The sequence below is a fragment of the Aphelocoma coerulescens genome, chromosome 2, assembly GCF_041296385.1.
Source record: "Aphelocoma coerulescens isolate FSJ_1873_10779 chromosome 2, UR_Acoe_1.0, whole genome shotgun sequence".
Lineage (NCBI taxonomy): Eukaryota > Metazoa > Chordata > Aves > Passeriformes > Corvidae > Aphelocoma > Aphelocoma coerulescens.
Window position 1 is genome coordinate 30,457,989 of NC_091015.1, and position 26,827 is coordinate 30,484,815.

Genomic DNA, 26,827 nt, shown 5'->3' on the forward strand with positions numbered 1-26,827 from the left:
GAAGTTGTCGGGCTGTTTAAACACAAAATCTTCATTGGTGCTTTTAAAGTAAAAACAGGCAAAATGACCCACTGTACTTCCTGAGCAGAAGTAGCTGCAGTACTACACAACTCTAATTTACAACAGCTTATGAAGATAAACCTTATCAGAGATGTAGTAGTTTTTCAATGCGTATGACATGTAGAACAAAGTAAACCTAAATGCCTAAGTTATGCTTCCTAGTTTCAAAGTAAATCCAGAATTTTTAGAAAAGCCTGTAATTTTATTTTTCATTAAAAAGCACTGCTAGGATATTTTATATCAATAACGAATTAAGACAGACTTTTTGATAAAAACATACCATAGTCATGTTTTTGGGACATGAAGAAAAACAGAAATGCTCCAGACTACTTGTTTATTTAGAGACGTTTAAAAATAGGTCCTTTGATATTTAACTTCTGGTACGTGGCCCATTCTAATGAACCACTGGTTTAAGGCTATTTTACTTTGCGTTTATAATCAGTAATGCATGGAGAAGATTTGATACATTCTTAGGAGTTCAGTTGTTCCTTACCTTCCTAGCTGAGGAAATATCCAAGGGTATAATTTATCTCATGCAAAGATGGATGCCTTAAAATTAGATTTTAAAATGTGAACGACTCACACCAGCCAGGCACCCTTTATAATGAATTGAGAGACCTGGAAACATCCAGAATGTGCTTCAACTGACCTATAAAGGATGCTCATCTTAAAATTAAAATTTCCCCCAGCAGGTGCTTTTGACTTTCCATTAGTAATAGTAGGAGAGACAGAAGGTTACCAGATGGTATTTAGATATTGAATAAAAGACAGAATAGACCCATTAATGTATATTTTTAACATTTTTAAAACTTTATTTCTAAATGACGACCAAATTATCAAAATTGAAAGAAATAGACAAAGTAAAGATATTGAGGAAAATATTCTAGGGGTGTACGAAAGCAGCATTCTGGTTACAGAAGGGAGATTAATTGAAGTTTTACATTTCTAAACCTAAAACCTTTTAACAGAATTCACTACCTCGGTTTCTTTTAAATTTTGAATTTTAGAAAAAATTTTCATTGAAGACTAATCTTGAAAACGAAAAAAAAAGGTAAGCATTACATTTCCTTTTGCATGCTTAATTCATTCCTGCCTCTAGTCACATATTTTCAGTTTTCATCTACTCCAGTAACATTTATAGCCAAAAAATTGATATCTCTTTTTTTTGTTTATTCTCTTTTTTCCTTCTTCCTTTCTTAAAACCAATTTCTGGCATAATATTGCTTCCCATTCACTTGATTAATTCATAAATTCATGCAGGAAACAGGAGAAAATACCCAATTAAAGAGGCAAAAACAGCAGCAGACCCTTGAGTCTCAGGACACAGGGGTTCATATTCTTATGTCTAGTAATCTCTGTAGTCTAGATTTACAAGAAAACACTACTTTTCCTTTCAGAAGAGAAGACAGGAAAACTTGCTGATTTCACACCATCTGGGATTCTCTCCTAGGCTGATACGGCTGCCTTACTATTTGCCATTCCTCTATTTCACTTAAATTTAGCTTAACAGTTCTCTAAGACCACAAACATACAAATATGTGACTGCACAGAAAAGCCATGTATACTTCAAGAGCATTCAGGATTGATTTCAGGTAATTTCCAAACTCGAACCAGTGTATAAATCAGAAGCATCCACCTGGGGACAAATTTAGATCAAAGAAAATAAATTTGACTCGTTGCTTTTACTTTACACAATATGCTTTAAAAGGCAAAGGAGAAAACAATGACATTTCCATTAACTGAGTTTTCCCTATTCCCTGACTAAACCACCAACACATTGGAATGCTTCATAATATCCACAAGGCAACCCAAAAGGCAAGCGAAGCACCATGTCACGCAGAAGGCTCACAGATTTGGATGCACCAACATAAACTTTAGTGAAAATTTTCATCACATCTCTATTGAGATTGGTACTACTGCAAGGACTAGAGACTGAGCTTATTACAACTACTGAGCACTAGACATCTCATTGAATGTCTAATGAAAAAAAGTAACAATTCCAAACCAAGTAATCAAAATGTGGCTGAAAAATCAAACTAACAAGGATTAAATAATTCATGGCATTTGTATTAACTAAATATTTCTCCCAGCATAAAAAAAGTCATTCCTAAAATCCTTAACAGAGAACCAGGAAGTATCTAGAGGTCGTTTTAGTCATGATTTACTATGGTAAACAACAAACATCTAAAAATATAAAGCTAAAGTCTAATTAGTAACACTGAACTGACAAACATGTCTACAGCTTTGCTTGTCTTTGTTTTATTTACTTTTTAAAAAATCATTTAGGGCAAAACAATAGTGTCAGAGTTGTATACTTACATTCCAAACTTGTATTGAGGGGCAGGACAAGAAATAATTAAACAGCCTCCAAATACTTACATTTGTTAAGCTTTTAAACTTGTGGCAAACTAACTATATCCCTTCAGGGCTAAACTGCTGCAAACATTATTCAGAGAAGCCTTTTATTTTCTTCAGAAACAATTTAAAAAAAAAAGTGTTCTACGTTGCATAAAGCTGTTTTACAGGGTGTTTGGGGACAGTTACTCATCTCAATTCCAACTAAATAAATAAATATTTACTTCTCAACTTCCGAAATTAGCCTAAATACTTTACCTGCATCTGATCATTTCCATCCAAGTAAGAGCATTATTGGTGTACTGAAAACTAGGTCAGGTTGACAAAATCAAGATACTAGTTTCAAAGCCCAAATTTTTAATTTTTTTCCCTCTTTTAGGCAAGTCATTAAAAATAACTACAAACATCAAACTCTTCTCGGTGAGACCCAGCATGTCTCTTCTTCAGCTTTCCAGTACTGTCAATTTGCTAGTTTAGCTATAAAAGTAGTCCCCAAAGAGAAAATTATTAATAAAGTACTGTTATGAAAAACTAAAATTACGGACAAGCCTTAAACCTTCTATTACTGTTACTAATTATTTCATAAGTGCCACAGTAAACAATAAACTGACTGAAGAAACTCACAACTGAAGGTCAAGAGATCCTTTACATGGAATTCTTGTCACAAAAAAGATTGATTTTAACCTTTTATACCAGCTTCTATTGATTAAACTGTTTGTGAAATGCTGTAATTCCTTCAGAATAACACTTGGAACCTATTCTGCACGAGTGTAAAAAAAGTTGGGAATTACATCCAGAGCAAGCAAGGTGTAGTCCATATTCTTGATATCTTTTTCACTTTAGACAGTAATGCAAAGCTCAGTTGGGAATTGCTGAAGCAGGCTGCAAACCTTACTGGATAGCAACAAGCTGTAGGGAGCTTTCAGGAGGCCAGCATCCTTTTCTTGCACAGCACTGTACTCTATTGATGTCTCCCAGGTTTGACTGGGAGAACTTTATCATAATTTCAAAATAAATGAGTGCCTTCTCCTTTCCACAGGTAAAAAGTCTGGCTGAAATTCTCTTGATTTTCACACCAAACCACAAAAGAAGACCAATTGTTTCTGTAACCCACTCCCTTCTAATCGTCACCACTCTTCCATAATTCCAGATACGGGTGGAAATGTTTCATCATCTACTTTTCACAAGGATCCACAACTCTCATCAGGACACAGGATGAGAAGTTACTCTGTGAATATAGATATCATGTAAAGTGCTCTTTGCAACGAAGTTAACTTTAACCAAGGAAACATCAGAAATAATCAAAGCCTTAAAAAGACTTGTTAAAATTGTATGCAGAAGGCTTACCTTATCAATGATGTAATAAAGGTCATAACAATTCAAAAAGAATGATACATCATATATTATCTATACTCAAGGAGCATCTGTATGATGCTCTTAGTCACACAGTTTAGATTTAGGTAGTCCTGTGAGGAGCAGGGAGTTGGACTCAATGATCTTTATGGGTCACTTAAAACTCGATATATTCCATGATTCTATTCTATATACTGTTAGTTTTTATTACACTAAATATAAAGCATGACTTCAAGCTATTATCTTTCATTCTGTATGTGCCATTCACAAGAACTCAGTGCTGCTGACATGCACACACAAAACAAAAGAAGCCCAGTCCAGCTCTCCAGCCAGCTGACTGAAGGTTTCCAGCATTAACCTATTACTACCTTTACTCCCAAACGTACTATTTACACTCTGCTTTAACAAAATGCTGCTCTAACAGGTTTCCTACAACTCTCTCATCATTCTCTTCATTCCTGTTCCACTGATCTCATTCCAAAGGCAAGAGGTACCCAGACCCATCCTATAGTGACAGCTGAATGACAGTTCCAGAGCAGTAACAGTGCAGAACCTCCTTGTAAGCAAAAGGCTGATATCTAGTGCTCTTCAAAACAATTAACTTTATTATTTTCATACTGTATGAACTCTTAAAAAATATCTGTTTATTCACGCATTGCTACCAAATACTGTTCAAGACACCTATAGGTGTTTAGGAAAGATTATTTCACCTGGTATGTAACAATTCATATATACTTCTTCCTAAAAAATACATAAGAAAGGGGGTTTTTTCCTAAACCTGCCTAAGAACAGCAAGTTCTGATGTTTGCAGGCCCCAAAATTAAATTAACACAACTGGACCCAAATATTTCAAATCCACAGAGTAAAACACATCACTCCACCAACATTTCACACTGTTGAATAATTGTTCCAGGCCTTCCCTGCCATGATAAACAACAAAGTCCTTCTACCTCGATAAATGAACAAGAGACAGGAGAAGCCCCTGGAGGAAGGTGCTGCTTTGTGATGTCCCATGTTTCTTGATGCTTCTATACCAGATAGACATTTCAGGCTCTGAGCAATACTGAATTACCACTTTGGGGAGAAACAAGGGACTTATTTCCTGTCATTTTATCCATAAAGCATAGCACAAATCCAGTCATTTGGGAATGCGCATTAGGTTCTTGGTATGGATTTTCTTCCAGATGCATAATGACTTTCTAAATATGTGCATCATACCATTCAAGTGCAAAGAAGAACTATTACCTTGCTACATTAGGTCATTTAACCTAAATGGGAGTATGAACTGTCGAGTAGTTTTTATAAAAACTTAAAAAGACTACTTCTCCTGCTACAATTATTGGTTTTCCCCATCCTGTTGCATTGCCTTTTTTATTTTATGATAGGACTTTATAAGTTTTCCATTTTTTTCTAAGCTTACATCAACCAGATAAAACTGCTTTTGAAAATTAACAAAGTTCTACCTAAATTTCTAGAAAAAGTCAAACATTGAAGAACTGAAGACCCTACAATCTTTTTTAGATTGTTTATCTATAGAAAAATAATACTTATGATATAATAATCTGATGAGAGAGAAAACCTTTAATCCACCTCCAAAACAGGACACTCAAAATGAAAAATGTAATTACATTCACTTTTGACAAATAGAACTGTTCTTAAAAAAGAATCAGAACAACACTGGGCCACAAAACAAACAAAAACAAAAGAAACCCAAAACACAAGAATGAGCTTGTAACATCAACACGTAAAGTTTAAGAAGACCAGCCTTTAAAGCCTAAGTTTGCAGCTGCATATTTTGTTTCCTGCCCTGGACGTGTTCGCATCTACACTGGATGTCTCAGCACTTCACCGTTTTAAACCCGGCTATCAGGGGCAGCATCAGGACATTGACTGGGGTTGAGCAAAGTGACATAGGTCGAAGAGGCAAATTGGCAGTAACTGGAAATCAAAGCGACGCATCGTGCCAAATTCAACACAGCACGGCTAGCTACAACTTTCAGCTTAGCCCCTCCACTACGCCCAGACACACAGCCGTGCATCACACACCCCCCCCCCTCCAGTTCCGCGGCTCCCACCACTTCGGCCGCCCAGCGACTCGGGAACTTACTGCAGTGCGATGCGGGCGGAGGGAACGCTCGGCCCTGGGATGCGAGAGAGCCCGACGCCCTGGGCAGCCACGGGACCGGCCATCCAGCCGGGCCGCCGCCAGCGACGGCGGCGACACCGCCGCCAGCCCCCCCCGCTCCGCCCCGCCGCCGGCTGCCGCAGCCCAGCGCGCCCGGCCCGGCCCCGCGGGGTCACCGCCGCCCTCCGCCCCGCTTCTCGCCGCCCTCCGCGGCACAGCGCGGATCCGGCAGCCGCCCTCCTCTCGGGAACGGGCAGGCGCCTCCGGGCGGCGCGGCTTTAAGCGGCGGTGCGCCAGCACATCTCCCACCCCCTTCCCGGCCGGGCGGCAGGGGGGAGGGGAGAAGCCACACACACGCACACACACACACTCTCACTCACACACACAGAGACACCCCCTCCGCAGCCCCTCCCGCCCCCCGCGCAGCTGCGGTACCTGTTGTCCAGAGCCCGCATCCCCCGGGCGCCGCCCGCCGACTCCGCGCCCGCTCCGCGCTGGGGCGGCGGTGCGGCAAGACCCGCTCACCGCTCCGCAAAGCTCCGCTAGCCCTCCTCTATCTGCTCCCCGGCGCCGAGAGGCGCTAAGCCCGCGCAACACTTACCCAAAGTTTACAGGGTCTCCCCACCGGTGGCGACCGCCCAGGACTGCCTGTCGCTCTCCCTCCCGCCCGCCGCGAGGTAGCGGGGCTGTGGCAGCGGGCGCACCCGCGCAGCCGCGGGGGCACGGAGGGGCCGAGCGCGGCCCGCCCCGCGCACCTGCACGGCGGCCCCGCGCGTACCTGCCCGGCCGAGCGCTGCTGCGGGGCCGCGGGGAGGAGGCGGCGGCTGCGGAGCGGCTCCCACGCAGGTGCGCGGGCACTGCGCCGCTGGAGTCCGCGGCTCGAGGAGCCGGGAGAGGCTGCGCCCTCCCTTCCACGGCACCGTCCGGTCCTCGGCAGCCGCTGTGCCCCGGCAAGGCCGGCCCAGTGCCCGGCTCGGCGCCCAGGAGCCGCTTCAGCAGCTGCCCGCCGTGCCCGGCTCGCCAGCCTCCATCCGGCCGAGGGACCTTCGCGAACGTCGCTCCGCGGAATGCTGCCCTGGGCTCCCGCTTTCCTTCAGCACCTGTTTTGGAACCTCTCTGAGGATAGCAACAACCCAGCCAGGCCCTGTAAGAATTTGCAGATTTACTCGGAAAAGAAAAAATGAGGGACCAGAGTAGCAGTGGCATGGAAATTAATGTCATTGTGCCAGTGCCTAACATTTAGCAAGACACAGAACTAGGGAGCTGATCAAACTTTCACTGACAGGTTCCCAGTGTGTGTAATTAGAGATTTCTATGCACTACCAACTTCCATCTTCACCAACTCTTGAGTGGTCAGATAAGCCTCAGAACTTCAGCTGGGAACATGATTTTTTGTTTAATTATAATGGTACTAATTTCTATTTATATTCACTTTATTAATTGTATGGCACTAAATGGCTTTAGCTTTGAAAGGTGTTTTAGGCAATGTAGATGAGATTTAGCATACTGCTAATAATTTTATATAATAAATCTGTAGAACTTTGAAAATAAAAAAAACATTTACCATTTTTTGTTTCTTTTGTACTTGTATCCATTCTTCTTTTCTAAAATGTGCATTTAAAGGGTTTCATTTTCATAAGATACAAGTGCTAGAAATTCTTGGAATCCTCTTTATTTTAGGAACCATGCAAAACTGTGCCAGCCTGATTTTGTTTATAAAGAGGTTTCTTAAAGGAGCATTCCTTAATTCACCTAGTGCACTGAACATGGTTTCCTCAGCGTAAGTGGTACCTCTCTATAAATTAGAGATAAGCTTATATCTTATTAATATAAATTCTCTGCAACACCATAAAAAACATTTAAGTGTTTTTGAATTAGCACATTTCCAAAACTGACACTCCAAGTTTTTGTTTAACAAGAGTTTGAAAATTTGGATGAGCTTCCAGTATACGAGTAAAATGCAATTTTATGTTATATAATGCAATAAATACATATTTATACCATATCCTCAGTGATTCAGAGGCATTCATAACTAAAATTTCATTTTGATACAGTTTTGATTGTCTTTAATAAACTCACACTGTTTTTTAAAAAATCCATTCTATTCTCTTCATATTCACACAAAACCAAAAGAAACAACAACTTTTCTGTAACTTTGGAAAAATATGTTCTCAGAGGTGTAGCATCATACACCATAGCCTTTAAATTCACATCCAGCAGTCAACTTTATGAATATCTTTCCAAATGCCAGCTTCACAGTTGCACAGGCCAAGTACTTGTCTTTAGTTCCCTGTGTCCAATGTATTGCTTTCCCTTTAAAACACTGATTTCAAGAGATTCTTTTCTCCCAGGGAAAGAATTCAGTCCCAGTATATTTGAGCCTCAAGTTACTAAATATGGATCAAAGCACTGAAATACAGTGAGTAGTTACTTAATTGTGATAAATCATTTCAGTACGACGCAAAATTTTTATAGGCTTTGCAATAAAATGTTTGATCTCGTGGTATGGGGGAGAGGGCTGGTTTTGAATCACCATATTGCCTTAAAAATTGCTTTGAAGCACTCTCAGTTACACAAGGTCATATAAAAAATGAAAATTGCTGCAAAAAAAAAAGTTCATAATTAAAAATACATTTTTTAATGTTGTGAATAACTTCCATATATTCACTTAACTTAGGCCTTTACTGTTCTCTTCTGCTGTGTATTAGAACAGGGTCCAACTTCAGTTCCTATTGAAAGGGAAAAGGTCCCACAAGTTCATTTACAGTTTGGAACGACAACTCCATTGTCATTTGTAGCTTTAAAAGTCCAGAGATAAATGTGGAGGTCTTGCAATACAGAAGGAAAAATTAACCCATTTATTAAACATTTCCATTTGCCTTAGGAAAGCAGCAACCCTCACACAGGTGAACGCTAACTCAGTACAGCTGAGCTGTGAAAGATTAATGTAAAAGATGTCAAACTGAAGGACTCCAACATTAAGGTTCTTTTTTCCACTGGAAAATACTTAGGACATTGCTATCCACATGCCTGGTTTTAGAAACATTGCTGTATTATGTGCTGTTTTGAGAACAGGTAGAGGATGGGGATAGATGGATTACGGCTTATAGCTAAGAGCTTCCTCAGCACAGACCTCAGTGGCAGCGTTTGTGCATAGCACATTCACATAAGCATCTTTGTTCTGGTTTCAATACAAAGCTCCATCTTCCTGTTCCAGAAGCAGGATGCTGCCCAAACTGTATATGCTCCTGTCCTCCCCTCCCGTAGTCAACCTCCTACCATAAGCAGATTAAAATATGCAAAAAGATTGTCTGTTAACAGCTCACTCCCTCACCAAAGAAAATAACAGATGTCTAGAGGCCACAGCCAGAATTTTAAATATTGAATTTATTATACTAGCTACTTAGATCTGTTTTTGGATATTTAAATGAATTTTTTTGCTAGGCATGACTTTAGGTTGCTCATTTCATAAAACTATGATGAACTTGGGGCCCTACATTTTTATATGATTCATGAAAGAATAAAGCACCAAACTCAAGAATCCTAACAGCAAAAATAATTCTCAGTTTCCAATATGTTTTATTTTCTTTCAATATATTGCAACAATACCAGTCATTTGCAGTTATAGCATATTAGTAGTTTTGAAAGAAACAAGGTTCAGGATTACAAATTTGACTTCAGTGGTGGTGTGACTGTACAATGTCACAGGTACTAACTATTGAAAAATAGCCTGACTCCATGTGAAATCAGCTGAGGTAACAGCAAGCTATATATAAAGAAAATCTTTTTCAGAATATATGGTTATAAGAAACAAATGTAGTTTACAAAATTCATTCAAGAAAAAAATTAATCTTCTCAAAACTTGATTCATCTAATTTAGAACATTTTTACACTGTATGAAGAGTTTTGTGGAGAAAATGGAATTAAGTGAAAAAAACCCCATCTTTCCTCACAGTGATTCTATACTTTGTGTGTTTTCATCAGGAAATGTCAAAACACAGTAAGACTACACTGCTTCTTCCCAGAAACAGCAAATTCACAAGCAATCAGTAATAAAGATCCAAAGGAATCAAACCATTTCATCAGAAACAAGATCTTTCATAGATTATGCTTATGTCACTTGACATTAATTATTGTAGTGATAACGATACACCGTAGAATAGTAGGTATAGTCCACTTGACTCATATACTTATTTACACAGTAATATACTTTACACAGTTCAGGATGGGAAAAATTCTTGTAAAATACCTAGAGGCATTGGCTGGTCTACTATCACTCACATTACTGATATTCAATATATATGCGTGTATATACATATGTGTGTGTGTGCGTGTGTATATATAAAGTCTAGGGCAGCTAAAAGAAAATATGCCATACATTTGCACTTGAGAAAATCAAGGATTGTTGACAAACTAGAGGAAATTACATTAATCTGCTGAACTATTATTTCTGGGCTTGTTATCCAGTATACCAGACACTCTGACTGAATCTTTAGCTGTTCTTTCATCAATGCAATCAAGATTTAAGACTGAAAGCATTTAAATTCACACCTGTTGATTCAACACCAGCATACAAGATTATTTGCTTGATTATCCAAGTGCTACAGATCAGTCTTCTGTGCTTCAGTGCTTCTGCCCTGGGAGAATCCTGGGCTGACTCCTCTTTGAATACATTTTGAGTAATATGAAGGACAGCAGGATGTGTGGGAACAATCTACATTAATTTACTAAAGGTAAATCTAGCCTGATCAATCTGACTGTCCTCTATGATGAACTGACTGAATATATGGATGAGAGAAAAATGGAAGTACCAGTGGATGGTACTTATCTTGGCTTTTGCAAGGCTTTCTATGTTTATTCCCACAACATTCTCCTGTCCAAGTTGGGACATAACAGACTGGATTGGTGGAGACTAGATATGTGTGCAACTGGTTGCATGGCTGGGCCAAGAAGGTAGTGGTTAATGGGCTGTACTCTAAATGCCAATAGCAAGTGTCATTACCCAGGAATATATCTTGACATCTTTAAGGATAGAGGATATGTCCTTACATCTTTGTCAGTGACCTGAAGGACACACAGGAGTACTTGTTCTTAGAGTCTGCAGGTGAGGACTAATTAACCCCTGCCAGGGGTAGGACTGCCATCCAGAGGGACCTAGATATGCTGGAGGAAAGGTCTGGCAGGAACCTTATGAAATTTGACAAGAATAAAGGCAAAGCCCTGCACTAGGGAAATAAAAACCCTCAGTGATGGGGCCTGGCTGGGGACCAAGTCTGTTGAAAAAGCCCCAGGAGTTTTGTCAGACAGTAAGCTGAGCATGAGCATTGAGTCCTGGCAGAAAAGAAAGCCAATGCCATCCTGGGCAATAACAAGGGGTGTTATTAACCCCTCCAACCAGTATTTTATAGATCACACCTTGAATAATGGATCATAGGATAATTCTGGCTGAAAAGACTCTCAGGACATTTCTAGTTAGGATCAAATCTGAGATCAGACTAAGGGGTTTCATTCAAAAGACAGAGACAGCATAACTTCTGTGGGCAACCTGATTAGGGCTGGAGCATCCTCATGGTGAAGTTGTTTTTCCATATATCAAGTCTGAATCTTTCATTTCCACTTATGCTCATAACTCCATGTCTTCCCACCATGCATAACTTTGAAGAACACATCTCTGCCTTCTTTTTAGATTCCTCATGCATTTAACTCTGTGAGCTGCTGTTAGGTGTCCCCAAAGCTTTCCTTTTGCCAGGCTGGACAGTCCTAGATGAGCCAGTGGTTATACAGATTGTCATATAGGTGTAACAGTACTTGAATAACTAATGGATTTGTCTGTACTCTGGTCTCATAATATTACCTCTAGTGCTTTACAGGAAAAAATGACAAGTACAAAAGAAGTAAAGACAAAGGCAGTATAGTAGAGTACCTTTCAGTGAATTTAAAGGTTTTTTTCCTTACAACTTACTCTCATCTTTACCTTCCATGCACATATGCAGGTTTTTTTCCCCTCTGTTGTTCCTACTTCAAAGAGGGGCCTTGGACAAACCTTAGGTCAGTGGGAAGATTTTCAGAGATGTGACAGGCCAATGGGTTGACAAGCTCCTAAAATCTACATGACAGACATTATTTGTTTCAACTGGATGCAGGAATGAGCCCTTAGCCATACTTAATGAGAGATGTTTGCTCAGTCTGAAAAGATATTATATAGTTAAAGATTGCTTAAGAAGTAAACGTCTAACAGCTCACTCATTCTGAAATTAAAATATAAAGACTACTTAGCTCTATACAAATATTATAGTACCTAACTGGGGCAAGAGGTAAGGGGCAAAATGCACTTACTGTCTGTTTCTGGATGTAGTATTAAAAGACTAATATTCATATTTTTTTCACTACATTTCATGAAGTATATATGCAGGATATAAAAAAGAACATATGGCTAGCAGACATAAAAAAAAAAGAGATGTATTTATTTATATATCTCAAATATGCATTTATATTTTAAATTATGTTTTTAAAATTACCATATGTATGTTTACTGAACTGTCTCAACTGTGTGAAAAGACAGAACATGTCCTTAAACATTTGTTGAATTTTAACACATATTGCAGAATCACTATTTAACATTCAATGACCAACGTAATTTTTACATGAAAGTTTTTTGTTATGGTTTAAACTTAGTTCAAGAGCAATTGAAGTACAATATATTCTCTGATCAGTGGAACTGATGGACAAAATTATTAAACTTGGATGATTTTAGTTCATTCACTGTAATCATCTAGTGCAGAGATCATTCCTGTCACTAAAATACAAAATGAAAGATATTGAAGGACTCCTGAGTGTAGTGTCTTTCTTCCTCTGTTTTCTAAATTTCTTCTAAATGTTGCTTTGCTCATGTTGCTTATGTTAAATATCATGCTTGCACATGGGCTTCCTGCAGGTAGATCAATGAAAGGGCAACAGTGGGATGTCATGTCCTAAAAAATAAATATGCAGGAGAAATTTCTAAGAATCATCTCCCTGCATTATTTCTGATGAGAAAAACCAAACAGAATAGCTACTCTTCCCTAGATTGACAGGGGTAACATAGAACAGAATGTATGTCTGCCACAGAGGCAGTATAGAACTTTTGTGGATTATAATCAAACAAGTATCAGTACAGACATAGCTGACTAAAGAACTAATGAATCAGTAATGAAGAAAAAAATGGGTTTCATTTAATCTAGAAATTTGCATGAAAATGGAAAGCATTTAGTGTAAACCATAAAAGAAAATGGCAACATTTTCCTGGTTGATGCAGCATAAGGAAAGAGGAGAAAGGAAAAGGAATACATAGCAAACTAATGGTATTACAATTTTCCTTAGCTTGAAAAAGCACCCTAAAAAAATTCAGCATAAGAAAAAGAAAAAGAATTATAAGAAATTATTTTAAAGTAGGGTTGAAATTAAAAAGTACACATATGCCTGTCATTCACAATATTTGAGTATAACTTGTCATAAAACCATCAAGTGAACTAAAAGAATTCAAAACTTGCATTTCTAACTAGTTAGACCTAACTAATTAGCCCTACTTCATTTGCATTTTCATTAAATGTGTTCAGGAGAAAAAAATTTTGGAAAAACAAAAGATAGAAGGAGATATACTATGTTAGTAAGCTAGAGTTATATACCAAACTATACTGGCATGAGTATACCTGACTGGTGAGAATAATTAACAACACAATCAGCAAGACCTAGGGTTTGGGTACTACCCTTCTACATATTCAAGAGGCATGTGTATTATTATGGCTGAAAGTGAACAGAAATTAAAAGCTGAAATAAACTAGAAATAGTTAAGAAGACTTACCTGTAAAAGGAAATGGAAAAAAAATAGTAAGAAGAGAAAAGAGAACTAATTGAATTTAATTACTTTAAAATAAGGTTTTCCAGAGAGTTGATGGAATGCATTTGGAAGAATGTCTCCAAAAATCGTTGGTATCAGTGAAACTTAAGTAAGGGAAGCAGAAAACGTGGGCTGAACAATGAAAAAAAATTAAGAGTACTTTTTCTTCAAGTTACTAACAAGAAAGCTACCAGCAGTCTTCAAAAAGAAATTTTTGGTGGATTCAAGGCAATCAAAGAAGAGAAACCAGTAGTGGCAAGTAGTGGCTAGTTAGCACCTACTCTATCTATAGCCCTTAAATCTCAGATACTTATATAGTTTTTGGGGGAATTTATGATTTTATTTTTTCTTCATCTCAGATTTGTTTTGCTGAAATTTCAGCGATCTATGTTGAACAACATATTTTATAACAATGTAATAAAAGATATTTTGTTATATCTAAAATAAAGTAGATCCCTAAAGAAGCATACATTTTACTTTTATGTACCTGATACTGCTGTCTTTGCTTACTGTTATATTTTAAAGGATTTAAATGTAATCTACAAATCAGCATTACACTGCAGATACATCAAGTAATTTGGTATTATATACATGTTAAAAGTTAATAAATTTTCTGTTCTTAATACTTTCTCCTGTTGTTTAAATTTTCGTGTCTTTTAGTGTTTTAAACATGTATGTAACAAAAAACACATTCCACTCACTTCTCTGGGAACAAATTCACATACAGATTCCAGGGAAAATTTAGAGAAATTTATCAACATATTTTTGCCTTTGTATTTTGTTTTACAAGATGCGCTATAGTTAAAAGCTAAGTTCTCTTCTAGTTGTACTGTCACAGATATCAGCATGGTTTATTCTAGATTTACACCATATAAATAGGATGAAGACAAGGGAACTGGTTTTTGAAAGCAGCAGGATCCTGTGAGTAAAGCACTCAGTGGCAAGCTTAGGTAATTTTGCTGTCTACTCCGGTTCTGCTATTGGTCCATTACTTGACTTTGACATCCAGGATCTACACACGTAAAATCAGCACTGTGATTCAAGACTGCAACTTTTAAAATCTTCCCTTTACACAACAAACCTCAAGTATTTAGTCAGAAAGAAAAAAAAATCCCTGTGTAACTAAAGTTTTGCTTTCAAAGATGTCTACAAATTCCTTATTTTTGTTACTATTTAGTAGATCAATGCGTAGGCCACTAGTGGGCCATTTTCTTTCATATCCCCTCAGGAGACTAAATATAATACACATTTATATCATTACTACCATAAATACTCAATCAAGGTCTGTACAAACCACAGGGAAATTGATATTTCACTCAGACATAAAGCCAGAAGTCAAAGAGGTAATGTTCCAAAAACTTAGCAGAACCTCAGAATGGCTGAAGTTGGAAGGGAGCTCTGGAGGTCATCTGGTCCAACCCTCCTGGCTCGATCAGCATCACCAAGAGCAGATTGCCTAGGGTTGCCCAGGGGTTAAGTACATGACCTGAGTAGCCTAGTTCAGACTTCTCTTCCTGAAGGGTCACAAATTTGCATATCTTGCTTCACAGGAAGATAATTCATCATCCTCACTACCTGCAGATGCCAACCAACAGAGAAAAGATGAATTGGACAAAACACAGGAATGGTACTGTACTAATACTCCTACTGAGGGCCAAGAACTTGATTCCACCTTCTCTTTCTTCTGGGTTCCAGGATGCTTTTCCACCTAGTGGGTCTATAATTACATGTTTTGAACTGAATTTGAATACAATAAAATTTCTTTAACTCAAAAGAAGTGACAGAGACAGATTCTATCAAGACCAGATTGAATGTTAAAATTCTGGCATAGTGGAGGTGAGGACTTTTAACACTTTCAGAAAATGTCTGAAACAAGTTCTTCTAATTTTGATGTTGTCATTTTCTCATTCTTCTGACAAATTTTTAAAAAGGAATGGTGACACTTTTAAGATGATGTGAATACCTGTTGGAGATGCCCTGAAATGTCTATTAGATAAAGTTGTTTAAATAACTATGCTATGAATTTGCTTTTGACTCTAGTTCAACTTTTCCAAAAACTACCATGATGTCTCAGCCATGAAGACTAGAGCTGTTTTGGATATGTGAATATGTGCAACACCAGGTTTCTAAGTTTTAAGAACAAGAGACATATTGAATTTAGCACTAAACAGCAAGATGCAAGAACAACATACATGGAGCTTAAATTAAATGTTTGCCTAGATAATCTAATCAATCATTTATACTATTTTGTAGCAAGCCTTTTATCTACTTATATATGTTTTACTTTTCTAGACTGAAAGTATCTGGAGCAATGAGTTTCTCTGATGTGAAATACTTACACGGTGCCAGCATAATGGAGTAGCAAATTTGGTTTGATCTCTAACATAAAATGAGTCCACGGAACTGTGTATATTCATCTGGCTTATATGAACTCCAACCTTATAGCTGTGTGGCATAGGAAATGTTTGCTTCTAAAAGCTAAATGAAACCAAAATCAGGTAACCAAACAATAAATACAATGCATGCATTTGCTACTCCTTAGTTTCACTTTTCAGGCTTTTTTGCACTCAGATTTTGAGTATACCAACTAATTTAATGTTTCTTCTGTTTTCTGTAATTACTTTAACAGTTTTTATAATATTTTAGTTTTAATAGCTTTGCAATGCTGAGTTTGTTTCAATGTATAACAAACACTTTGATTAGCCCTTATTTTCAAGACTGTCTTGAATGGAATTACTTCTGTCTGATAGTATGAATAAACATGCACAGCCCCTCTCAGAACAAAAACCAATCCTGAAAATTTTGCTAATTTCTATCACTTATGTATTCAGGCTTATTATCTGGAAACTATCTCCTTGATATTGTACATTTGCATATGCATGAATAGTCATCCACCTGCATACAGTTATTCTTGGTGCAGTGTTTTAGCACTTGTGAGCTGGAATTTCAGACATTATGCACCAATTCTACTCTCCATTGATTGATCCCTGATTCTTCTGTAGGAGGCCTCACCTGACATAGATACTGAGGGAAGTAGGACTGGTGGAGGGGAAAGGGAGATATCATCCTGCTCAACAATTCCAAATAGTGCTGCAACCATCAGAACTGCTATGATGTATGGGGTTCTGGAGTAAGATACACGTAAGAACTTCTCCAGCTCCTCACCTGAACCGCCTTGAGAAAATGGAAACACAGCTTGCAACTGTCAAAGTTCAACAGTTTCCTGTTTTGTTGTATTTGGTTTGGTTTTTATTTCTGTGATGGTCATCATAAAGCTACAACTCAATTTATTTTTTGAGATGAGTGTAAATTCAGGTCTTATCCAAATGGTACTCTGCTTTTAAAAACAACTTTCAGCTTTTAACAAAGGCGACGGAATATTTAGTGAAAAAATTGTTATTTGCAAAGCTGATTTTAGTGCCAGAAAACTAAGACACATTTCAGGCTGAGAAAGTTGGGACTGTTCAGCCTGGAGAAGCTTGCATGGAGACCTCATACCAACTTTCCAGAATCTTAATGGGGCCTACAGGAAAGACACAGAGGGACTACTAGTCAGAACTGCAGTGATAGAACAAGGAGTAATGGGGAAATATTGAAAGAGTGGAAATTTAGGTTAGATATTAGGAAGAAATTTGTTAATGTGAGGGTGGTGAGACACGGGAACAGGTTGCCCAGAGAAGTTGTGGATGCCCCAACCCTGGCAGTGTTCAAGGGCAGGCTGGATGGTGCTTTGAGCAACCTGGTCTGGTGAGAGGTGTCCCTGCTTACAGCAGAGGGGCTTGGAACTAGAAAATCTTTAAGGTCTCTTCTAACCTCTTACCTTTCTGTGATTCTATGATATAACAGCATTTTAACTAATCCCCATTGATTTAGTACAAAAGCTTAAAACAGCTGGTTCTGTTACAAATGCATTCATGCTCTGTCACACTATTTTCCAATGATGGGCAGAAATCTCAGGGATGATAAATTCTTGTAAACTTTGTAAAAGCCAGTGGCTAAGCAGGTAAGAGATGCTTAGTTTAGCAACTTGGCTGGGAAAAAGGCTTCAGCATAAGTGAAGCAGTTACCTATTCTGTTTGGTCTGTCAGCTGACTCACATGCACACAGTGGGAAGCAGGGACAATTTGGGTCACTTCTACAAAAGAGTAAGGATTCCAATTTACAAAGACCTAATGCAAGGTCTCCTTGAGACTGAAAGTACTAAGAGAGGTAATACTTGGCATGAAGCATTTGAAACAGACAGGAGAGAAGAATTTGTGAGACTTACGGTGTACAAACACTCTGTCCCTGTAAGGATTCAGCATGGTGTTGTACAGCTACAGTACAGCCCCTTCCAGAGACTCAGATTCTGCAGGTTTTTCAAGATCCCACTAAGGACTTGTGGCAAAGTTGGCCACGCAATGACACATTTCCATTTTAAATAGAAATGTTGCAGCAAAGCAATTTTAGTATGCAGATACAGCCACTAATTGCTCAAAGCTACTTCTTAAATAACTGAGCTACTTCCTCAGCCTGAGCGATCAGTCTGTTCCCAGAATGGCCAAATTTGCAAATTTTATCAGAAGCAAAAGTACACAAGAGCTGCTTCTCTCCTTTCTAAGGAAAAAGTGCCCTGCATTTAGGACAAAATGCTGAGCTTTGACTAGACTGAAAAGTACAGCAAATGAAAAGACCTCAATTACAGTTTTAAAATTCTTCACATTATTTTAAATTTTTAATTAAATGTCACAACTGTAGTCAATTAGAAGTTATTAAATTACACCATTCAGGATACACTGGGAGAAATTAGTCCATGTTAGTGAATATTCATTTTAAAAGTGGTGGGAGATGGGATCCTAGATATATGAAAACTAAGAGATCTTGTTAGTTACTATTATATAAATGTACTTCATTCTTGCTTTTAGGAAAAAAAAAATGAGACCAATGAACTATATGCAAAGAGCAGAAAGACAGGCTTAAATAAAGAGGTCAGAGAAAAACTGATGGATGCAAATGGGTAAAATAATAGATCATAGAATGGCTTGGGTTTGAAGGGACCTTAAAAATCAGCTGTTTCCAACCCTGCCATGGGCAGGAACATCTTCCACCAAACCAGGTGGCTCAAAGCCCTACCCAGCCTGACCTTGGACACTTCCAAATACTAACTCATATTAACTTTTCATATTTTTAAGAAACTAAATAATAACAAAGAGAAAATGGAAAAAAGTTCTGAAAACACAATAGAAAGTTTGTTTAATATAAATTAAAGAGGTATAAATTAAGGATAATATATATATATATATGTATAGGGAAGATAAGAACACAGAGAAATTCCCCAAACTATAATGCTCAGTCTGTAATCCTTTTTCCTAATAATCACATCTCAGCTAGAAAAAAATATAAAAATGGGTTAGATATTTGCTTTAAATATCTGTAAGGCCCATAAAGAAGTTAGTTATTTTTGTAATATTTGACATTAAATGCTGCAAAACAACTAAAAAAGTGATGATACACAGCTTTCAGGAAGCAGTCAGCAAGATTTTAGTGATCCTGAGATAAACAGGACTGAAAAGTAAACTATAGTAATTTGCCAAAATCATAGATGCTACGTCTGTATAAAAATGATGCACCTGAATAAGAAAAATGTATTTGAAAAACACCTTCTTACTAACAGGTTTTCAGAATAATTGTCAAGCCTAGGAAACAGTAAGTGATGCTGCTGTTAGAAACCTTCCAATTTCCCAGCTGAACTGATTGAATAGATCAAAAATTCAAGAAAGTTGCATAATTCACAAAAGAAGAACAAAATCATTAGCACTCACTGTAAAATCCCTTGCAAAGAAGCAACACTTTGGTTTGCTGATGCCCTAGTACCATATTATTTTTTAATGGCACAATGAGCTGTCAGTTGAGATTAAGTTCCTTGAAAAAGTCTTTTCATTGAATTAAGCTTTTTAATAAAAGTAATTGCTTTTCTAATTCCCCACTGGGCTACTGAAGCATAATCCAGTACCAACTATATAAAAAGTAGAGTCTCTAACACTTCAGTTGATATTTGGACTGGAACCATAGCATCAAAACCAAAGCTATGGCCTTGGCAAAATAATACATAAGCAAGAATGGGACTGAATATGTTGCAGAAAAGAAGTAGATATGCTTAATAATTTTAATGCAAAAAAAAATTATTTCATTGTTTAGTTATATTTAGGCTTCCTTAAATTGATATATTTTCAAAAGCAAAGAAAACATAGAAAGAGAAAGAGCAGCAGCTTTCCCTTGCAGTAGATAGATCAGATAGCTAAGGGAAATTGTATTCCACCAACCCAGCTAAGAGAAAAGCATATAAAAGGAATTGTAATGAATAGTCTTACTGAAATGTTGAGATTTTTATTCATGTAATAGCCAGCCCTTTCTGAAATTTACACTTTGTAAAAGAGATCATGTCTGGGCAAAAACTTCCCTGAATTTATAGCAGATTTTATAGGTCTATCTCCACTTGCAAATTTGGTAGTGTGTAATGAAGGACGGTGGGGTTGGTTTTTTGGGGCTTTTTTGGGGCTTTTTTTGTTGTTTGTTGTTGTTGTTGAGGGGGTTTTTGGGTTTTGTTTTTTGTTTTGTTTTTTACTTTATGGAACTAGCATAACTGCTCTGCACAGCAGATAACCAATTGATTTCTGTAGAGGAAATGTATCCTGGGAAAAGTATAATGGATACTGATTCATGCTGTACAGCCATGGAATATTTGTTTCTTTTCCTGTGTACTCCAAGTTGATCAAAGGAATATAGATACTCAGATCCTGTGGAACAATCAGCTGCTGCATTAAAAATGAAAAATAGATATGTTGCAAAACAAATGGAACCTTTCAGAGTGCTTCTTTAACTAAACTAGTTATTAGTTTTTATTAAGAATCACAAAATTTTTTTTACCTAAAACCCACGATATTACTGTGAGAATCAAGAGATCTTTTCTCTTCCTGGTCCTGATGCTGGCTTGCAGGATAACTCTGAGACTCCTCTTTCTGTTAACTTGAGGTCTGCTTTTCCACTCATCTGTCTTGTCTAAATGTGAATTAGGTAGAACTGCTTCTTTTTGTATAGCGCCTGGCACAGATGCAACACAATTCCCTATCGGCTTATGACATTTTAGTGAGACAACTGAGAGATATTTTGGAAATAGCAGTTAAAAAACTAAAAATCAGTCTTTTGGATGTGTATACCTCCACAGAAGCTAGAGAGGCTGTTCTCTAAGTTTTTTCTGGCTTTCTCTTTACAAATGCAGGAATGCTGAAAACGGTGAGTATGAAATTAAATACTTAATTAGTTTTCCATCTATACCCATTAACTAAATCTCCACTAGATTATAGTGAAATTTCCTTCCACAGAATAATTGCAAAGAGTTAATTGAACAAACTAGTCAAAAAAACAGTAAGATTTTCATCTATTTACAGTTTGTTTGGTTTTTTTTAAATTTTGTTTTGTAGCAGGCTGCCTTAAATATTTGTATTTTGCCCTAATTTTTATAATTAGAAATCATATCTGTTTCAGTATAGCTCATAAGTAATGAGCAGATTTTCTGCATTAAACCAATCACCTCTCAGAACCTAGGACAGAGAAAAAGTGAAGCATACTTAAATAGAGTAAGAGACCCCTTTTTCCTTGGATCATGTAAAGAATGATCCGTCTAGTTGTCCTAGCTGTTATTAAGTTTTAGTTGAAAGCAACACAGAAGAATATTAAGCACAGTGTAGAGTTTTACCTAGAGACTTCTAATAAAAGATTTGCAACAGACTGAATGTAAGGCTGCTCAGAATTCACGCAATAAAATTGCTTTGGGGAAGTGAACATAAAGTAACGTATTAGATGATTACATCACAGGACATTCCATAACCAGATTCACTGCTGCCTCGTTATCCCTTGATAGCTGTGCCAAAACAATTTTTATCTTGCAAAATCAATCCTCAGCCTTGAGGAAACAAATGAAAATCCAACTTTATTATTCATGAATAAAAAATAAAAAATTGTTTGTAGCTATGGGAAACAATGTTCATCTTAATTAAAAGGTAATTTCAGACATGATTTTAAATGTGCTTGTCTATATTTAAATTGTCTGTTATGCCAAATGATTCATACATCAGAAGTGCTACACATGGTATGAACAGAAACAGGCAAGCACCTGTGAGATACAAAGTTCTCCTACTTTACTATATGTACAGCCTGACCTTAAAGAAGCACTTCCTGCTGTGCTAGTAGCTAACATTCTTCTGGATACCAGTCATTATAGATTTTTATTATTTTTAACCTGTTTCTAAACAGGAAGATACTTATTGAAGAGTACTTTTAATATATTTTATGGATTTCATTCCATTTCTGTATATTTTCACTGCAGCTTGACTGACAACAAATATTTTATACTTTATGTATATACAAAGGTATCCAATTAAACTGCTGCAGTCTGTGAAGTTACATCACTGAGAGGCACAAGATAATTGCACACTGTTCAAGAACTACCCCCAATTCAAAACATACCCATTTACCCCTGAAAGCCTGAGCAGATGTTTTTCTCTTTTTAAAGTGTACTGTCCATCCCCCAAAAAATTAAATAAAATACAGACCACCATCACACACCAAATTAAGGGGAAGCTCATGAACACACAATAGTATTAAAGTTATTCTGTCAAAATAATTTATAGGCATATAGAATTATTGCAAAAAGATTCAATTTAAAAAAAAAAAATCAGTAACAAAAGCAGAACAAAAAACTTAATGAATTTGATAACAAATGTTTCTCCAGATAGATACGCTCTTCTTTAAGGACCATTTAAAAGTTAAAATGCATTATCAGCCCACTGGACCAGAATTTACAAAAAAAAAATCTCCTTTATTCTAATATTAAGTTATCTCAAATTCTTGGATATCTGTAGCAATTGCTGGCTCCAGCACTGAAGCTGGAAAACAGGTTTTTCACGCCCCACAATATCATCGAAAGTGGCTTTAGAAACCCAAAACAAGCCTATAACATAAACCCTAAGAGTTCTTTAAGTAAGCATTAGCTCACAGTTTAAGATGACTGGTTGTCCACTGGTTGGCAATGAAAGTACAATCAGGGCAGTGTATAGAACCTAGAGATGCTCAGCAGCCCCAGTGCGAGGGTCCACTTGGAACTGAGCTGTCTAGGCTGTATCTGTCTAGGCTGCACCAAACAGATCCTTATCAGCTACAACTTAGACAACTTTTCCACTTAGACACCCATGTATGGGCATTTCAATTCCACTGTCACAATCTGCTAGCTGAATTTTGCTGCCGTCACTAAGCCCTTCTTTAAAACTGTGTTTAAGATAGAGGAAAGTAAGATTTCTTTTTATTATTATTATTATTATTTTAAAGGACTATTTGACTTGCATTTTTTAAATAATATTCAGAGCTTCCTTAATTAATATGGAGTATGCAGCCTTGACCTCCCTCTAATTAACTCTTTTTTCTTGCAAATCAGTAGCAGTTCCTTTTAAATCAATGGGTGTTGTTCTGTCTCCATGGAAACACTGCTAAACTTCCAGCTTAAAAACCTGTACCAGGACAATGGTACTTTTGCCAGACCAGCTTTGACAAACAATATGTGGTTTTAAGATGTCATGGCTACACAGTTCTCTGCAGTTCTCTGACCTGAGAGGTCTCGGTTGGGTTCTGATGCTTTGGTGTCTCATGGAGTTGGTATTTCACATTCACATTTTTCTTACAGCCAAGCAGTTCGGTCTGACTTCAGAACACCTATTGAGGAACATACCCCTGGGACAGGCAACAGGGCCCTTGTAGGATCATTTCTGATATTCCCTGCTCTTAGGTGAACCTCAAGAGCAGCAGGCATGATGCGTCACAGTCAGATGGGACAAGCTTGAAGTGCCTATGGCATGGGCTGAACCATGAGACTCTCATAAGGCCATGAGAAATAATCACTACTGTGTTTCACAGATGCTACAAAGAATTTTCCAGAAGTTAAATATTTTGAGTTGGCAGAAAATGTACCCTTTATAGCCTTGTCAGGAGCTGGCTCCTACACAGCAGTATAGAGACAACAGCTTGCCTTCTCCTGGAGCTGCATCAGTTAGGGAATGAGTTGATATAAATTTATTATACTAAAAAAATTAAAAGAAGCTATATTCCCATAAAAATGTAAACCAAAAATAAACAGTATTATGCAGAGAGTTATCAATTTTGTTGTTTTATGAAGTACTTGATTTACCATGTGTTCTGATTTAGCATGGCTGTTTGAACAAGAGGACTGAGCAACAAGAATACTACCAGGGGCTACTGTTTATTCCAAACATGCTTACCACCTGTGGCTCTGCATATTTTCAATTCATTTACAAATGTGGATCAGAAGAAGAACAGAACAATTTTGTTACCTGACAGGTTTGAGCTGGGCAGTGAAAAGTTTCAAAACCTGTCCTTGTTTTTTGTGTTCAGTTTCCATTAATTGGAAAGTTAAAAGATTTGAAATGCATTTACACACAAAGTATAACACTGAATAACAGTAAAGCAACTGTACCCTTGTAAAAAAAATCCCACTTGTAGTAATATTGTTGTTCCATTGACATCAAGGTGTCTGCATCAATGAATGACTATTTTCATCAACCAAGTCATTTTTCTTTTCAAGTCTGCATTTTTGGGGGCGTTACAAGAAAGAAAATAAATCAGCCTTACATTGTCACAACCAAGATTGATGGAGTTAGTACTCTAGGCTAGTTATAAAAAAGATAGTGATGTGTAAAGTACAGGAAACTGAACGACTGTGAAGTTACAGTAAACTAAACCAGTTGGTATATCATGGAAGAGTGTAGAAGTGAAAACATGCAGAAGATAAGTCAGAGATGACACTTTCTCTAATGCTATCCCACATATCGCGTGATATTCCTGCTAAACTCAGTCTTTGCAAATAAGGCATACTTGCAAATAAATTTGGTAGAAACATTATTCATGCATGCTTGGTGTCTGAACACATACTGTACCCCCAAGGAATGGCACACAATTTGTTTTTCTACCAGTAACACTTTTGCAGTGTACACAGCTGAAAATGGCTTTGCCTGCATCTTCAATAATGTGTACCACCTCAGATCAGCAGTTTTTCATTCAAGCTTTAATGAAAACAATACACTGAGCTTTCACATAGGGCATTAGATAAGCCTTTTGCTAGAAGCTGGCTCAGAATCTCCCCATTCATTTGTTTCTGGAAAGTTCATTTTAACTAACTGTACACATTTTTGCTGCCCAGTGAGAAAGTTTATTCTCTGAAGATGAACTTGCTGCAAGAGTGCAAAGCTTTGTTTAAATAGCTAACTGAAGCAGAAAAAAAGTATGGCAATATCAGAAAGAAGTCATATTTCTGTCGTGGTAAGTCTATTTTACTGATGTTATTAAAACATTTCCTAATTATTCACATACAATTTATTCCTTTCCACTTTATACTTCTCTGGTCAGGACATTTTTCAAATGTACCCAGCTAACTAAAGACCAGGTTTTGTTAAGGTAGAAACTAATAAAGGTTACTCTTATAAGAACAATCTGTAACTCTTCATCATTTTACATGCTACTAATAAGCATTTAACAGATTTGTTTTACAAAATGTTTCAGCATTTCAGTGGAATGGAAAATTACTTGACTTCCATGCACAACATGAATAACACTGACATAAAAAATACACACTCTTGGTACCAGCATTGCCATTATAAAACTATCATCTAAAGCAGTTTTAGGATTATATTATTGATAGTATGTAAAAACTATAGCTTGAAAACAAAAAAGGGCAAGAGCAAAAAATCTTGCATTTTTACTAAAAATAGTAATATTCTTTGCAATTGAGAAAATTCAGGCTTGTGTATGGAAAACCCTCTTATTAGCAAACTCTTTTATGATTTTCATAGCCAAAAAAATAAAAAAGCAAATTATACCCTGTGTGCCAGGCTAAAACTGTGGCTCCGCAACTATATTTTTGACAATGGCTATTGAAATGGTAAATAATAAATACTATTTTCTGCAGGAAAAAGATCTAACCATACTAAATAAAAAGAGTGCAAACTGATGTTTTATGTGGCATGGAATAGCATTTTTTTTTCTTTGTCTTGGTCTCCTAGTACTTTGAATAAAGACAAATATTTGCTTACAGGGCAGAAGACAAGGTTGTCAACCATTAGAGATTTCAGACATGAGTTACAGCTATTATAAATTATTGTTCTTTGTTGTTCACAGGTTGGGGTTTCTTTAATTAGTTAAAAAAAAAAAAAAAACAACAATAAAACAGGTATAATTTTAAAGTAGTGAAATAATACCCCTTTCTACCATTGTAACTGTGTTTATCCCCAGCTATAAATTTGCAAGATCAATCAGATCATCATTTTGCATCTCAGAAAAGGGCATGAAATATTTTCTTCCGGGGTACTTAAAATAGAAAAGTTAATACATTTTGCGACAACAAAGAAAATCAAACATTGTTTTGCAGAAAGAGGAGTCTGAATCTCAGAACAATAATTATATTAGGACATGGTGTTGGAGGACATATAAAGTGTCTAAATCCCTACTACAGCAAATAGATTCCAAAAGAAAGTAGTGCTCAAATTATCTGTGCTGTGAGTGTACAGGTTCTGCATCTTCACTGATTGAGGCACGTGTTCAGCACTATCACAAATGCTTACAGATACCTCTACTGTGGCTTAGCACTCTTAAAGCTCCATATGGTGAAGTAGGTGGCAGGATAAATTTCTTGAGCAGAAGTCTGTATGATGAGAAAGTTATTCTTAAGTGAAGCTTTGCATAATGGAGTAAAACACTTTCTGCTATGTTGTTATTTCAGAAGATATTTTGTTCTATTTACACACAGGTACACAGAAACTATTTCTTAATTTATTCCTAAAATGAAACAAATATGCTTAATAAATTGATGACAGATTAGAAATTAAAATAGCAAAATGTTGAAATTTTGGGTAGGGGACATGGACACATACAACAAAAAAGTTAGGATTCTACTTTTGTTCCTTAAAACAATGAAAATTCAGTGTCAACAAGATTTGTAGGATCTGATCTTTGGAGAA

At 37.1% G+C, this 26,827-nt stretch overlaps 1 protein-coding gene across 5 annotated transcripts in view; it reads right to left on the reverse strand.

Annotated features, from left to right (window-relative positions):
• LOC138106396 (diacylglycerol kinase beta) overlaps positions 1 to 26,827 on the reverse strand; it is a 425,706-nt gene that overhangs the window by 328,092 nt on the left and 70,787 nt on the right. Inside the window, exon 1 of one of the 5 annotated variants that reach the window (XM_069006939.1) lies at positions 6,495 to 6,675. The exons of 2 other annotated variants lie outside the window; for them this stretch is intronic. The gene's annotated coding sequence lies outside the window, so the exon portion shown is untranslated. Of the gene's footprint in view, positions 1 to 5,875; positions 6,029 to 6,328; positions 6,353 to 6,494; positions 6,676 to 26,827 lie in introns of those variants that run through there. 2 more of the 5 variants (XM_069006942.1, XM_069006938.1) reach the window with 2 other exon arrangements.